Raw genomic sequence first — 15,538 nt, forward strand, 5'->3', positions numbered from 1 at the left:
TATATATACATTTTAATATTACATATTGAATATTTTAAAATGCAACAGTAATTTAATAAAAATAAAATAGTTTTAATGTATATTTAAACAAATATAACAAACTTATTTAAAAAAACGTTAAACGCATATCTATATATATATATATATATATATATATATATATATATATTGTATTTCAATCTTTTTCAATAAGTACGCTCTCAGGAATCACTAGAACCAAAAGGATTTACTATAAACTGCTGTTTATTTAAACACAACGCGTTTCGCCGTCCGGCTTGATCACGTGTACATGACCTCACTGTAATTGACCACTTATATCTTAACACGTTTGTCATGAACAAAGAAAGAGGACATCGTGGAAATAATAATCACATAAATGAGAACCACAATACGTGTTGGATACATAATCCGTAATGTTCATTGTTAGTAACTCCTGTCAAAGTGGCGATATAAGCCGTAAAACAAGCTGAATATAATACATGACAATCATACAATGCATTAACACTCTGAACAGCGGCGTAGGACTACATTTAGCATTGTTAGGCGTTTCCTGTATGAGGCATTGTGCATGACCGCCCCTCAATAAAGTTGTACTCATTTCATAAAGAAAGAAGAAGGAGGCAGGGAAAGACAACTGAAAAGCTGCGCATACTACTGTAATAGTGCCTGATCTAGCGTGAAAGACGATCTCGATGAATTCCAACATAATGTTGAGATCGTCTGTAAAAGTGCAAATATCAGTAACTTGCAGCGTCGCTGTTACATTAAAGCGGCAAGAAGGAACCACAGTGTCAGCCTGATTCCTAGTGACAAGTGCCACGAATCAATGCTAGTATCAGCCCATTAACGCGATGTCTGACCAACGTGGCCTGATGGCAAGTGCCTAATACGTAAGGTGAATCTACTATAGTCATCGGTCAAGGGTTCGTAGGTAACTCCCGTGTTAAGATGTATGGCATAAGCCATGTGGTCTGATGAATAATCAGTGTGTCGTGCTCAACCAGAAATTGATAAACGTGCAAGTGCACTACATCTTAAGAATTTCTAAGCAGAGTGCTAATTTTGTGCAAAAGGAATATATTGATCCCTTCTGAGAAAATACAGAGAAAAAATGTAAAAGGAAACTGTGAAAGGAAACGAAGGGGGTTGTGTGAGAGGAAAAAAGAATTTATGTTGACCACAAGGGTAAACCACAGATCTCTAAGCCCCGTCTTCACTTCCTGAAATAAAACATAAAGCTACAATTAGCATAATGTCAGTGGAAACATTAACACTGTATGCTACAAATATACAAATTATGAGCACTAAAATACTGTACAGTCATGAATCAGAGAAATATAGACATGTCTATAATACAAAAGGAAGAAGAAAAATTGCCAGGTCTATCTATGTTTTCACATGTGTATTTCATTCCCTGAGATGTACGGACAATTCTTCTTCCTGATTAAGCCCACCCGGGGTCTTAGTCTGGAAATCGATTATTAGCTTTGACTCTCGTTGTCTCAATTTCAGAACTCTGTTCCCCCTCTGGGGTTTTTTTCTACCTGTTCTAGAAGGATGAAACATAGCTCTTTGATATTGGAAGAATGCCTTTCCCTAAAGTGGCGTGCCACAGGGTATTTGGGGTCAAAGTTGGTGATGGCTCTGCAGTGCTCAAGTATGCGTTTTTTGGCCATACAGATGGTACTGCCAATATACCACAGTTTGCAGGTGCATTCGATGGCATATATGACGTATACGGAGCTGCATGTCAAAAATTGGGTGATGTTCTTATTAATCCCATTGTATGTTACTTTTTTCCGTGATGTACTGTTCTTGCAGGCCTTACAGTGACCGCAAGGGTAGAAACCCTCAAGTCCTTGGATGTTTGTGGGTGGATAGGTGGTAATGTCACTGTGTACAAGCAGGTCCCTGATATTCTTATTTCTGCGATAAGTAATGCTAGGTCTGTCTGGTATACTACCTCCAATCACAGAGTCATTCTTAAGGATATCCGAATTTTTCAAAATGATTCTCTTAGTTCTATTGGAGTCTGACCCAAATGTCATGATTACTCTGGTGGTTTGTTCCTCAGTATCATCAATGGGAGGTCTGTCTGAAATGGTCTGAGCCCTTTCTATTGTTGCGGCACGAGCCAATGCTTTCTTAAGTACCAGATTGGGGTACCCTCTTTCTCTAAACCTGGTTGTGATATTTTGGCTTTCGAGTTTGTATGCCTCTTCAGTGTTACAGTTTCTTTTCGCCCTCAGCAGTTCCCCAAACGGAATACTCCACTTGAGAGTCTCCGGGTGGCTGCTGAGGGCGTGAAGGACACTGTTGCCTGCTGTGTTCTTACGATACAGGGATGTGTGTACCTGGTTGTCAATGATTTCCAGTTTGACATCCAAATAATCCACCTGTGTTTTGCTGATGGTTCCGCTGAGTAGTATATTCATGTTGTTATTGTTAAGTTTGGTAATGAATTCTTGTGCTTCCTCAGCAGAGCCCTTCCATACAATAAACAGGTCGTCGATGTAGCGAAGCCACATCGACACCAGTTTCCAGTCCTGTTGTAGGGACGGATGGGAACGTATGCTCTCCTCCCAGCTCCCCATGAAAAGGTTGGCGAAGCTGGGAGCAAAGCACGATCCCATCGCCGTCCCGTTCACCTGTCTAAAGAGGGTGCCATTGAACAAAAAAATGTTGTTCGTCAAGCAATATTCCACCATATTGAGGAGCATCCGTGTGTGTTCACGTAATCTGATGGCCCTGTTCTTTAAGTAATGCTCACAAGCCTCAAGACCCTGTTTGTGGTTAATGATGGTATATAAACTGTGTACATCCAGTGTGATGAACATGCTGTCGTTGTCCCAAACTAAGCCCTCTACTTTCTTCAGGAAATCCTTGGTGTCTTTGATGTAACTGTCGAGTGTCATCACGTACTCTCTCAGGAAATGATCTATGTATTTGGACACACGTTCTGCCACGCTCCCCCTTGATGATACTATGGGCCTGCCAGGTGGCCTTTCTGGATCCTTGTGTATCTTGGGGAGAAGATACAAGACTGGGAGGACAGGGTAATCTTGTTTAAGATATCCATATTCCTCCCATGTCAGAATCCCTTTGTCCTTCCATTGTGTCAATAGTTCCCATATAGTAGTGATGCTGTCATTATACTGTTGGAAATTCACTACCTCATAGAATGTGGTATCTGTGAGTTGTCTATCTGCCTCAATTAGATATTGGTCTCGATCTAAAATCACTATATTGCCCCCTTTATCTGAGGGGCGTATGATGATATCATTATCGTCCATAAGTGATTTGAGGGCTCTTCTCTGTTTAAAAGTGAGGTTAGAGTCACCCCTGTCTCCACGTTTGTTCTTATTACTGCTATTGCGCCTAGCATCGTTGAGTGCATTGCTAACGCATTCGTGGAACGTATCTATATTATCATGTGGTAATATAGGTACAAAGCTAGACTTGGTTTTAAAGTCAGTGTTGGCAGAGGCATCTGTTACTACATCTAATTCAACTAATAGTTGGGTTGGAGTGCACTCCTGTTCTATCTCGTTACCCCACAATTAAGTTCAACTATTGTGTTGAAAACCTCGACATCTCTTAGATTAAAATCATAGAGATCTTCATTTTGACGCATGTCTGTATCGTGTCTACCATTGACCCTTTTGATTTTATGCCACTTCTTCAATTTCAGCTTACGTACATACTTATACAGATCAATCCTGTCATTGACATAACTTGAGGGACCAGAAGGACAGAAAGAGAGACCAAGGCACAGAGTTCTTTTCTCTGTTAAATTCATGGGTCTTTTGGACAGATTAACAATTGTTCTATTTACCATTGCTTCATCCATCAGTAAGTTTTTTTGGCATATGTTCGGCCTCTTCCCACTATGCCACGGCCCCTGCCTCTTCTGCCACCGTTGTCTGATTCTGGTTCTGCGATTGCGCCATGTCCACTTCCTCTTCCCCGTCCCCTTCCTCTCTGTCCTCTTGTTTTCGGGGTTGGGGTTTCCCTCGTTGTTTGGCGGCCTCTCCGCAGTGTCCGATATTCGTCTAAAAAAGTCAGTTGTTTTTTATTCGGTGCTGTGGGGGTTTCGCTCTGTACTGACACATCCGACTCACATTCACTGGAAATGACTCCTTCACTTTCCGACATTTCGCTTGGAAAAACCGTCTTTTCAGATTCGTGTTCCCCATGTTTGTAGAAGTGGTCATACTTATGGCTGAAAGTAAGTATCTGTCCTGAGTCGTAATCGCCATAGTCTCGATTTAATTTCCTTTCCTTCCGCGCTTTTATATCTTCCTCGTGTTTAGTTAATTTCTCTTTGATGTTGGTTAATGCCTTGTCTAGAGTTTATCAATTTCTGGTTGAGCACGACACACTGATTATTCATCAGACCACATGGCTTATGCCATACATCTTAACACGGGAGTTACCTACGAACCCTTGACCTATGACTATAGTAGATTCACCTTACGTATTAGGCACTTGCCATCAGGCCAAGTTGGGCAGACATCGCGTTAATGGGCTGATACTAGCATTGATTCGTGGCACTTGTCACTAGGAATCAGGCTGACACTGTGGTTCCTTCTTGCCGCTTTAATGTAACAGCGACGCTGCAAGTTACTGATATTTGCACTTTTACAGACGATCTCAACATTATGTTGGAATTCATCGAGATCGTCTTTCACGCTAGATCAGGCACTATTACAGTAGTATGCGCAGCTTTTCAGTTGTCTTTCCCTGCCTCCTTCTTCTTTCTTTATGAAATGAGTACAACTTTATTGAGGGGCGGTCATGCACAATGCCTCATACAGGAAACGCCTAACAACGCTAAATGTAGTCCTACGCCGCTGTTCAGAGTGTTAATGCATTGTATGATTGTCATGTATTATATTCAGCTTGTTTTACGGCTTATATCGCCACTTTGACAGGAGTTACTAACAATGAACATTACGGATTATGTATCCAACACGTATTGTGGTTCTCATTTATGTGATTATTATTTCCACGATGTCCTCTTTCTTTGTTCATGACAAACGTGTTAAGATATAAGTGGTCAATTACAGTGAGGTCATGTACACGTGATCAAGCCGGACGGCGAAACGCGTTGTGTTTAAATAAACAGCAGTTTATAGTAAATCCTTTTGGTTCTAGTGATTCCTGAGAGCGTACTTATTGAAAAAGATTGAAATACAATTTATGGATGCCAGTTTTCTCCGCCGACGTGTACGCCACTCTCCGAGGGTCCATTCGAGTACGGAAGGAGGTGTTTGCAATTACGAAATATATATATATATATATATATATATATATCTAGTAAAAACTAATATTAAACTAATAATTTTAGTTTATATTATAATTTCAGATTTTTGAAAATAATGTAATCATTCAACAAAAGTATATATATATTTATATATAAGCATTTACCAAGAACATAACATATTTTATAAACAAGCCATTTTAATTACAATAAAAAAGTAAACAACATAAATGACTTACAATTTACTAAAATATTTGGCACATTGAAAACATTAATAATTATAAATTTTATAATGCTAAATAAAGAAAAACATAATAAAAATTATAACAATATAAAATAAATAATGCAATTTTACATTATTACATATACTAATCCCACTACAATTTATACAAAAGTAGACAAAGTGTTGGACTAAGCATGGATAAAATGTACTACTCCCACTTCCGCAATGCAACAGTAGAAAAACACATGGGCAAAATATACTGTTCCTACTACAGTCACTGAAACAGTAGAGTAGTTATTAAATTATGGAGGGATACATTTTACTATTTCAACTGCGCTCAATGCAACAATAGGGAAAGTGTTAGATTGCGGAGGGGTTAAATATACTATTCCTACCACAGTCTGTGCAGCAGTAGGGAAAGTGTACCCCTATTACCCCACAACCCGCTACAGTAATAAAATTCACAACATTTTATTAAATTAAGTTTATTAACTAATAAAACTGTAACAACTACATTAAAAAACATAAACGATAGTACTATAAAAAAATTACATCATAAACATTTAAAATATATACTAAAATACATAACAATAGCTGAAAAATGAAATTATAAACAACTATATATTTGTAAACGATATGAATGACTTTGATATTTTCAAAATCAATATTACTTACGTTAAAATCAATATTCTTGAAAACGATATTCTTGCAGATGATCTTTGCATATCATGATATTTTGTACACAGTAGCGGTCCGTGGAGGGAGTTCCGTGGGGCGGTGAGGCGGGGCGGGGGAGGGGCAGGGTGGGGAAATGTAAACACCGGAATATGGATGAACGGAGGTAAGTACACATTTAAATAAATAAAACGAATTTCGTTGCGCGCGCTGCATCGCATTTTGCGATGCAGCACGCGCAAAGGAATTCAGTCACGGACCGCTACTGTTTGTACACTATAATTTGGTTGGACGATATTTTGTCTTTGATATTTTGTCTGAATACTGATTTACTGAGCACAATCTCACCGGCATCATCAACACCTCCATCACCACAGCAACCATTCCAGACAGATGGAAACAGGCAGAAGTCAGACCCCTCTTAAAGAAATCCTCCTCCTAACCCAGCAAACTCCAAAATTAACGACCGATCTCCTTGCTCCCTTACCCAACCAAAGTACTTGAGAAGGCCAACTCACCAAACACCTGGAACAAAACCACCTGCATGATGCCTCCAAATCTGTATTCTGTGCCAACCACAGCACAGAGACGGCGTTGATCGCAGCCACAGATAACATCAGAACCCTCCTAGACCTTGGGGAGATCGTAGGTCTGATCCTCCATAACCTCTCTGCTGTGTTCGACACCGTATCCCACCACACCCTCATCAACAGCCTCTACAATATTGGCATACAGAGAATTCAAGTGGAGCTCTTCTTTCCTTACAAGACACACTCAGAGCCTCCGGCTGCCTTCATTCACCTCCGAACTCAAGGACATCATATGCAATGTACCCCAAGGATCATCCCTCAGCCCCATATTGTTTAACACCTACATAACCCCCTTTGCTATGGCATCAACATAGTCTCCTACGCTGACAACACTCAACTCATCATCTCGCTAACCAAAGACCCCTCCACCACCATAACAAACCTCGGAGTCGCCACATCCAAAGTAGCCAACTGGATGAGGGCCAATTGCCTTAAACTCACTCCGACAAGACAGAAGTACTGATCTTTTGGTAAAACTCATCCATATGGGACCATAGGTGATGGGCAGAAGTACTGAGGCCTACACCCGCAGCAATAACCCATGTTCACAACCTTGGCATCATCCTCAACAGCGAACTGACCATGAAATAATAAGTCAGCACGGTAGCATCCACATGCTTTCACACCCTACACACTCTCCGCAAAATGTTCAGATGGATCCGAGTCAACTCCTGAAAGTCCATCACTCTGACCCTTGCCACCAGCTGTCTCGACTACGGCAACACACTCTATGCCGGCATCACCACCCAGCTCCTCAGAAAACTCCAGACCAGACAGAACACTGCTGCCAGACTCATCCTGGATCCCCCCAAATGGAGCCACATCACCCCCCACCTCAGAAACCTCCATTGGCTCCCCATCCAGAAAAGATGCCAGTTCAAGATCCTCATGCAAACCTACAAAGCCCTACACGATCAAGGACCTGCCTACATCAACCACTGACTCAGCTTCCATCTACCTACAAGACACCTGCTTTCCTCCTCACTAGCCCTTGCGCACAACTCCGCATCTGTTGTAGTCACAGTGGAGCCGCTCCTTCTCCTTCATCACCGCCAAAATCTGGAATGGCCTGCCCCTCCCCTTTGAACAGCTCCCTCCCAGGCGGACTACAAAAGGAGATAGAAGACCTGGCTTTTCCACAGAGACCACGCCACCCCAGCTTCTCAGATACCCCTAGGGATGACCGTGCCGCGCTATACAAATGCTGTTTGATTGCTAAATTAAAAATAATGAACCTAAGGGGTCATATCACATAACATGTGCACAAGGGGTGCTTATTCATGACATAGGCCTGGCTATCACATAAAGTGAGCAGTGGGAAGCGTGCTGCCTGGTATCTTATTTAGTCGAAGAGCTGAAGAAGTCCTATTTTACCACCTAAGACAGTGTTAAAAGGCTGCTTGTCACAGAAAGGCACATGATGTTTTGGCTGCAAATGTGTCAGTATTTGTTAATATATATCTAAACTAAGCAGCAGGACTTAACACCACAGCATACACAAAGCAGCATAACTGTACAATTGAAATACAAAGGACACATCCCAACAAAACAGTCAACACTGAATGCAAGTGAAATACAACACAACAAAATTACGTTACAGTAATGCAGAATAAATATACAGCAGCATAGAAAATCACCAAAACAACAATTGTGTACAAGGGTTGGTATCATACATTACCTCTACAAAAAATCTGTTACAATACAGTGGTAAAAGGTGTTTGGAGCAAGCACAGCCTCAACTTACCACAAAGGACAAGAAATAGCATCAGTCAAAAATTATTTGTGTGCAGAATTTTACCACCTAAAACAGAGTGAAATGCTTGTATGTCACATAAGACATCTGGTGCTTTTAGCTAGTAATATAACAGCTTTTGTGACAAATCTAATGCAAGCAGCTCAACACAACGAAATAACATACACAAAGTAATATAACAACACAATTAAAATAATAAGGATACATCACAACAAGACAGTCAAAAAAGAACAGAACACTGCAAGTGCAGTATAGGGCAAAATCATATTGCAATAATGCAGAACAAAGCACAGCAACACAGAAACGACAAAACACTTCACCATCACAACAAGATTAAGGGAGGGCGTGGGGTAGGTTATTTCATTTTGCCCACGAAATTGTTGGAATTTGGCAACTCAGCATTACTCTGTAACGCTGAGTTCCGGCCAAATTCTGCAAATCGCCACATGACAAAATTCTTTGCTTCGAGCGTTCAGAAATGTGAGTGAGATTTGGTGGCCCCTGGTGAAATTTTTTAATGTGACAATTGTGGGAAGTTTCAGGTGATTGCAAGTAATCAAAGTTAGAGGGCTGCTTCTGGAGTAGATTTGCTGCTGCTCAAGTAGATTTTCTACTCAAGTGACAGCAAAATTAACATGAATGGCCGCGCTCTCTTGCACACCGCCTGGTGTCGTTCACACTGATCTTTCAGCGCTACTCACACTACTGGTGCTAAATTGCAGCACGAGCAGCGCGACATGCATATGTACGCCGATTGACAGAACTCTGCAGAATTTTGCAGAGTTTCTATGTTTGGACGTGGAAACCCGTGGAGTAAAACTCCACAAGTTCTGCTCACCCCTAAATAAAATGCCACACAGCAGAAGTGTATCAATGTTGAAGGCCCGAAATTATAGACAGTGCAGGTTACCGTATCAATGTCTATTGGAGCCACCGGATGTTGCAACATGTTTCTGTGTTCGATTATTCTTGCGTGCTGCAGTTTGCTCGAGGGACACCATGCATGCTGATTAATGAGGCTCTTCTCATAATGTTTTATACTTCTTATTATACTGGAAAGACATCTGTCTTTTATTTCGATGCCGTTATTTGTAACCTGATTTTATAATAATTGACATGCCCTGATCATTTGGTTTGATAATATTTTTTATTGTGTGTTTGTACTTTTATGGCAAAGTTGGTGGCTTAATAAAGGTTATGAAATGAAATGAAAGGGAATCAATGTTTATGCCACACAAAACTACCTCCAGAACCTGTTTTCTTAAATTAGTGGTAAATAGTGCTGCAAACACTGCCTTAACTTAACTTACCTCCAAGGATATGAAATAGTGTCCGAAAATAATGTTTTGTGACCCGGCCCCAGATGTTATAATAAGAGTTGTGAGAAACTAATGCAATTTGTTTTCGTGCAAATTGGTGAAAATGTGGGAAAATTATGCAAAATTATGCACGATTATGCAATATGCAAATTCACCATTAAGAGCTGCATTTTAGCATGTAATGTTTCCTTGCTGAAAGTTTTGCTGGAAGGGTGTATTTGGTACTAAAAAAGTATGAGAAACACAATTGCTGCAAGCAACAGCCACTAGCGTTTCGGTTGTTCATGATGTTTCCATACTCCTGCATAAGAAGTTTCCCTTGAACAGCAGCATAATTATGCAACATGGCATAACAGGTGTAATGTGACAAACCCGAAATTAAGCAAATGAAACCACCATAATTTAAATTTTGCCCAAGACTAAGTATAATTGGGTTATTTGGCAACATTAATAAGCATTCACAGTACTGATAGTTCTGGATTTAATGTGCTGCAAAAGCATGGAGTTCACTCTCCATTGACAAGGGAACATTTCTCACCATGCACTCACAAACTGCCTTCCCTTCACTCATACATCTCTTATACACTGCTCATCCTGCACTTACCCTGTACTCACACATCACATAACCTGCAGTATTTTACTGCACACTCTACACAAAACCCCCACTCACACATCACTCACTTTACATTCATCCACTTTTCACACTATACCCACCCACCAATCACCCTACATCCAGAAACCCCTCAACCTGAACCAAGATACTGCTCACCTCCACTCCTTCACAACTTCACCACCTCACCATGCATTCAGACACCACTTATGCTGACTGCTCCTCCTTTACTCACTCATCTCTCACCACTTTTCTTGAGAACTCACACACCTCTCAAATTGCACTGGGTATCATGGAGAAGTTCATTAATAAATATCTAGCACCCACCTTAACAACATCCATATCCTTGACATCCCCAATTCAGATTCAGAAATAATCACAGCACTGACACCACCCTCATCGACCCACAGATTACATCTAACTGGCCATGGGCAGAGGAGACACACACATTTCATTCTGCCCCACACTCCTGTGACCCTGCAGTCACACACTAACACACCACCCAAACTCACTACTTACAAACTCACACATTGCTCACCCTAAATATTCACTGCTCAACCTACACGTTTACTGTTGATCCTACATTGCTCACCTTACACATACACATCACTCAGCCTGCATCCAGGCACCACTCACCCTGCATTCAGACACCGCTCACTCTACATGAAGAACACCACTCACTTTTCCCTTGGAAAACATGTCATCCTGCAAACTCATCCTCCAATCAGCCCTTATTCATCCTGCACATGAACAAACCTCATTCACATCTCTCACTTGTACTCCTACAACTTGCATTGACACACTTCTTATCGTGAACTCACACACTGCTCACTCTGGACTCAGACAATACTCATCAAGCACTCACCCTGCACATACACCCCCAACCTTGCACTCACCCACTGTTCAGCCTGCACTCACCCACCACTCAGACTGCACTCACTGTTCACACACACTGCACTAACCTACTGCTCAACCTGTAATAACAAACCACTCAACATACACTCATCCATCATTCACACACCTCTCATCCTGCTCCCACACCTTACTCTGTACTCATTCACCATTCGATGCACTGACACACACCACTCTTGCTGCACATAATCACACTGTAATCCATGCCCATTCATATACTGCTCACTCTCAGTAACTCATGGATCACCCTTCACTCAAACATTGCCCACCCTGCACATTCACTCACCACCCATTCTCCATGGTGATCACCCTGCGATCACACACAGCTCACACTGCACACTCTTGAACTGCTCATGCTGTACAATCACCTTTCACTGAAATCCCTCACTCTGCACTCAGACAATGTTCATTCTACAGTCACCACTCACTCTGTCCTCACCCTACACACATACCACTCACCTTGCAAACTCCCACTACATTTATTCTCTACTCACACACTACTGAGCCTGCATGCTCACACTCTACTCACCTGCATACCCATACAGGTCTTTATCTGCACTCAGACACCGCACAATATCTAGTCAGCAAACATTACCCTGCACTCACCCACCTTTCACTATGCACTCACCCACCTGCTCACATACCTCTCACATTACACTCACAAACCACTAACACATCACTCTTGCTGGCTGCTCACCCTGCCTCAGCAAACAGAAACTGCTTATTCTGTAGAGACATGCTAATGCTGCACTTACACACTGCTCACTTACACTGATATCACACACCTCTCACCCCAGACTCACAACACTCACCCTTCACTTACACTGCTGACACTGCACCAGCACCTTTCACATACCATTTACCTTGCACTCACAACACTGTCTCCTCATGCACCACTCACCCTGGTCTTTTACCCTGTACTCAGACATCTCTCATCCTGCACACTCACACTGCACTCAGACATCACTAATGTGTCACTCATGCACTGCTCACCCTACACAGACAGTTCACACACCTCTAATTTTGCACTCACACTGCTCATCCTGGATTCATACATCTCTGACCCTGTATTCACATATCTCACACCTTGCACTCACACATATTTCACCTTGCACTCAAACACCTCACACCTTGTACCCACACACTGCTCACTTTGCCTTCACCCACTATGCACACTGTACTCACAAACCCCACACCAGTCACTCACACACTACTCACACAGCTGTCACTCTGCTCTCACATCGCTCACTCTACACTCACACATCACAGTCTGCACTCACACACACCACACTGCCAGGTACCAGATAAACCACTCACCCTGTACACTCACACTGCTTATATTCAACACACACACAGCTTACCCTGCAAACACACACAACTCACACTTCACACTCATAAACCATTTACTCTCTATTAACACACCACTTACCCATCACACTCACATCCCCCACCCTGTACACTGATAAGCATGAGCAGAGACATCACTCTGAACTCCTACTCTGCATACTCACCCTGGCCTGAGATCTCTCATCCTGCACTCAGACACCTGTTCATTCTGCACACAGAGACCCCTTGCACTGAAGTCACACTACTCACCATGCACTCACACCTCTGTCATGCACTTACATCACTCACATATGTCTCAGTCTGCACTTGCATACCCCTAGAACATCACTTTCACTGAATGCTCACCCTGCGCGCACTCACAACTCTCGCTCTGCTCACTCAGGTACCATTCAACCACTACATTCACACATCACTCACTTTGCACAGTCACTGCTCACCTTGTACACTGACACACTGTTCATCTTGCAGCAAGACATTTTCACATTTCACTCAGGCAACTCTCATCCTGCACAACTGCACTGCACTCAAACATCGCTCAACCAGCATTCATGTACTGCTCACCCTACACAGACAGCACTCATTTTGTACTCACATCGCTCTACCTGCATTTTACACACTACTCACATACATCTCACTTTGCATACACACTGCTCACCATGAACTCACAGACCTCCCACAGTGCTCTCAAACACCTTTCTCCTTACACTAATCCACCGCTCTTCCTGCACTCATCCAGTGCTCACCCTAGACTCACATACCACTCACCCTGCGCTGACACCATTCATACTCACCCAACTGTCAATCACCACTAACCCAGCACTCACTCATTGCTCACCTTGATCTCACTCACAACCCACAACTGTGAAGATATTTAGATAATAATTATCAGAGTGCATTACACTTCAAGGTACAAACAACAAAATATATCACTTTTAATTCCAGGAGTCAAATAAAGGAATTCATTCTAGTCATAAGAAAAATAAATCACCATTCTCTCCATCAGAGCCATGTTGAGCTAAGTAAAAATGCTTTTGAATTTGTATAGCACCTGTAAAACGCTGGTCTCTGTGGTCATGATGAAACATTTTCTCTTTATGCTCTCAGATTCTGACCTGCTGCTCTCATTTTGTCCATCTGAGTCCAGCATTTAAATAAACTGGTACTCAAGCAGATCGAAAAGAGCAGTAAAAGCCCCAGAGGGTAAGCAACTGCAGCAGCAAAAAAAAAAACTGAGCAAAGGAAGGGCAAATGCAAAAAATAGATGCAGAAATAAATTCCAGATCCCAGGAACAGAGCATTCAACACTCATACTATGTTGTGATGTCCTGGTTAAAGTTTTGTCAAACAATTCATGTTTACATTGGCCATTCTGATTATTATGATCATCCAGAAATCCTGATTAATATCTCGACGGAAGCATTAAAGCTGAAATGTTTAACTTTGCTTGAGGAACTGAGGTTGTCCGTTGAACTGCCTAACCCTACTGTTCACAAAAACCTAATGATTTTGACCGACTTTGACATGCAACCCTACTTAGTTAATGTACTCAATGCCCAGCACCGATTTGTTCTGACATGCTTTAGGTTTGACATTTTCCACCGCCTGATGAGCTTTCCCAATATTAGTAACTCGTCACGCGATTAAATGTACTGTCCTAGTGACAAAATATATAAGCAATTCACCATGCATATACTTTTTTTTTTACATTTTACTTTGATTTGAGACACTCCTTATTAAGCTTCTGATGAAATCGCAATATTTTAAACAATGCATACGGGCTTTTTTACATTTACAACTACTTTCAAATGTGTACACTGGTATGGTTTTATCACGTTTCTTACGGGCTGTTATTTTCTGAAGGAAGTCCCTATTAGGCGAGCAGATTACTGTTGCCTTTTCTTAAAATGTTTCAGTATTTTTAGTTTTTTAACCTATTTGTAACTTTTAACTGTACTTTATGTTTTATTATTTATGCTTTTATTATTCACTATTATGATATCGAATAAAGCTTCTCTTGACTCTTGACTTACCGTTGAGATGCACTGATCAGTTCAGACTTCTTTTATAGCCAGAAGTATCATATTGCCTCAGAAGTAAAAACCGAGGGGCAGGTTTACAAGCCCCTTGCGCCTCTTTTGCACCGCCGATGCATCACTTTTGTGACGCAGAGGCGGCGCAAAGCCAGCGCCATGGTGCGGGGTACTTACAACGTGACGCATCTGGGAGATGTGTCATGTTGTAAAGCCCTGCGCCACATGTAGGCGTTCCGGCGCAGGAACGCCTCCTAAAAGTGGCTGAGTGAAATCTACAAGATTTCACTCAGTCACTTTTAAGGCCATGCTGCATCAAAACCCTGCGCCTGCTTGAAGCAGGCGTAAGGATTGATGCAGCATTTTAAAGATAGGGCACCCCCGAGTCTTGCTGGAGCTGCGTCACGCTTGCGACGCATCTCCAGCCATGCACCGCCTTTACGGCAGCAGATGCGTCACGCATCTGTCCATTTTTGCCCCATGGTGCGCCGCATTGTAAATGCGGCGCATCCATGGTGGCGGAGCCGTGACGCATAATAGCTGGCGCGTCCCTGCTGATATGCAGGGATTTGCAAGTTATTGTAAATCTGCCCCAAAAACAGAAAGGAAAATGTAATTTACTTCAAAGGAATGGCCTGAGGAATGAGTGAAAAACTGAGCTAAGTGACACCGCGAGACGATGGCGCACCACTCTCTCTCATTAGACTGCTTGGACTCTGATCACCATACACCCTCTGACCGCAACACAAAAACAACTGCACTTTGAATTTGATGTTGGGAAGGGAACTGGTGGAGGGGCTGAAAATGCAGGACTGC

Source organism: Triturus cristatus, chromosome 8, assembly GCF_964204655.1.
Source record: "Triturus cristatus chromosome 8, aTriCri1.1, whole genome shotgun sequence".
Lineage (NCBI taxonomy): Eukaryota > Metazoa > Chordata > Amphibia > Caudata > Salamandridae > Triturus > Triturus cristatus.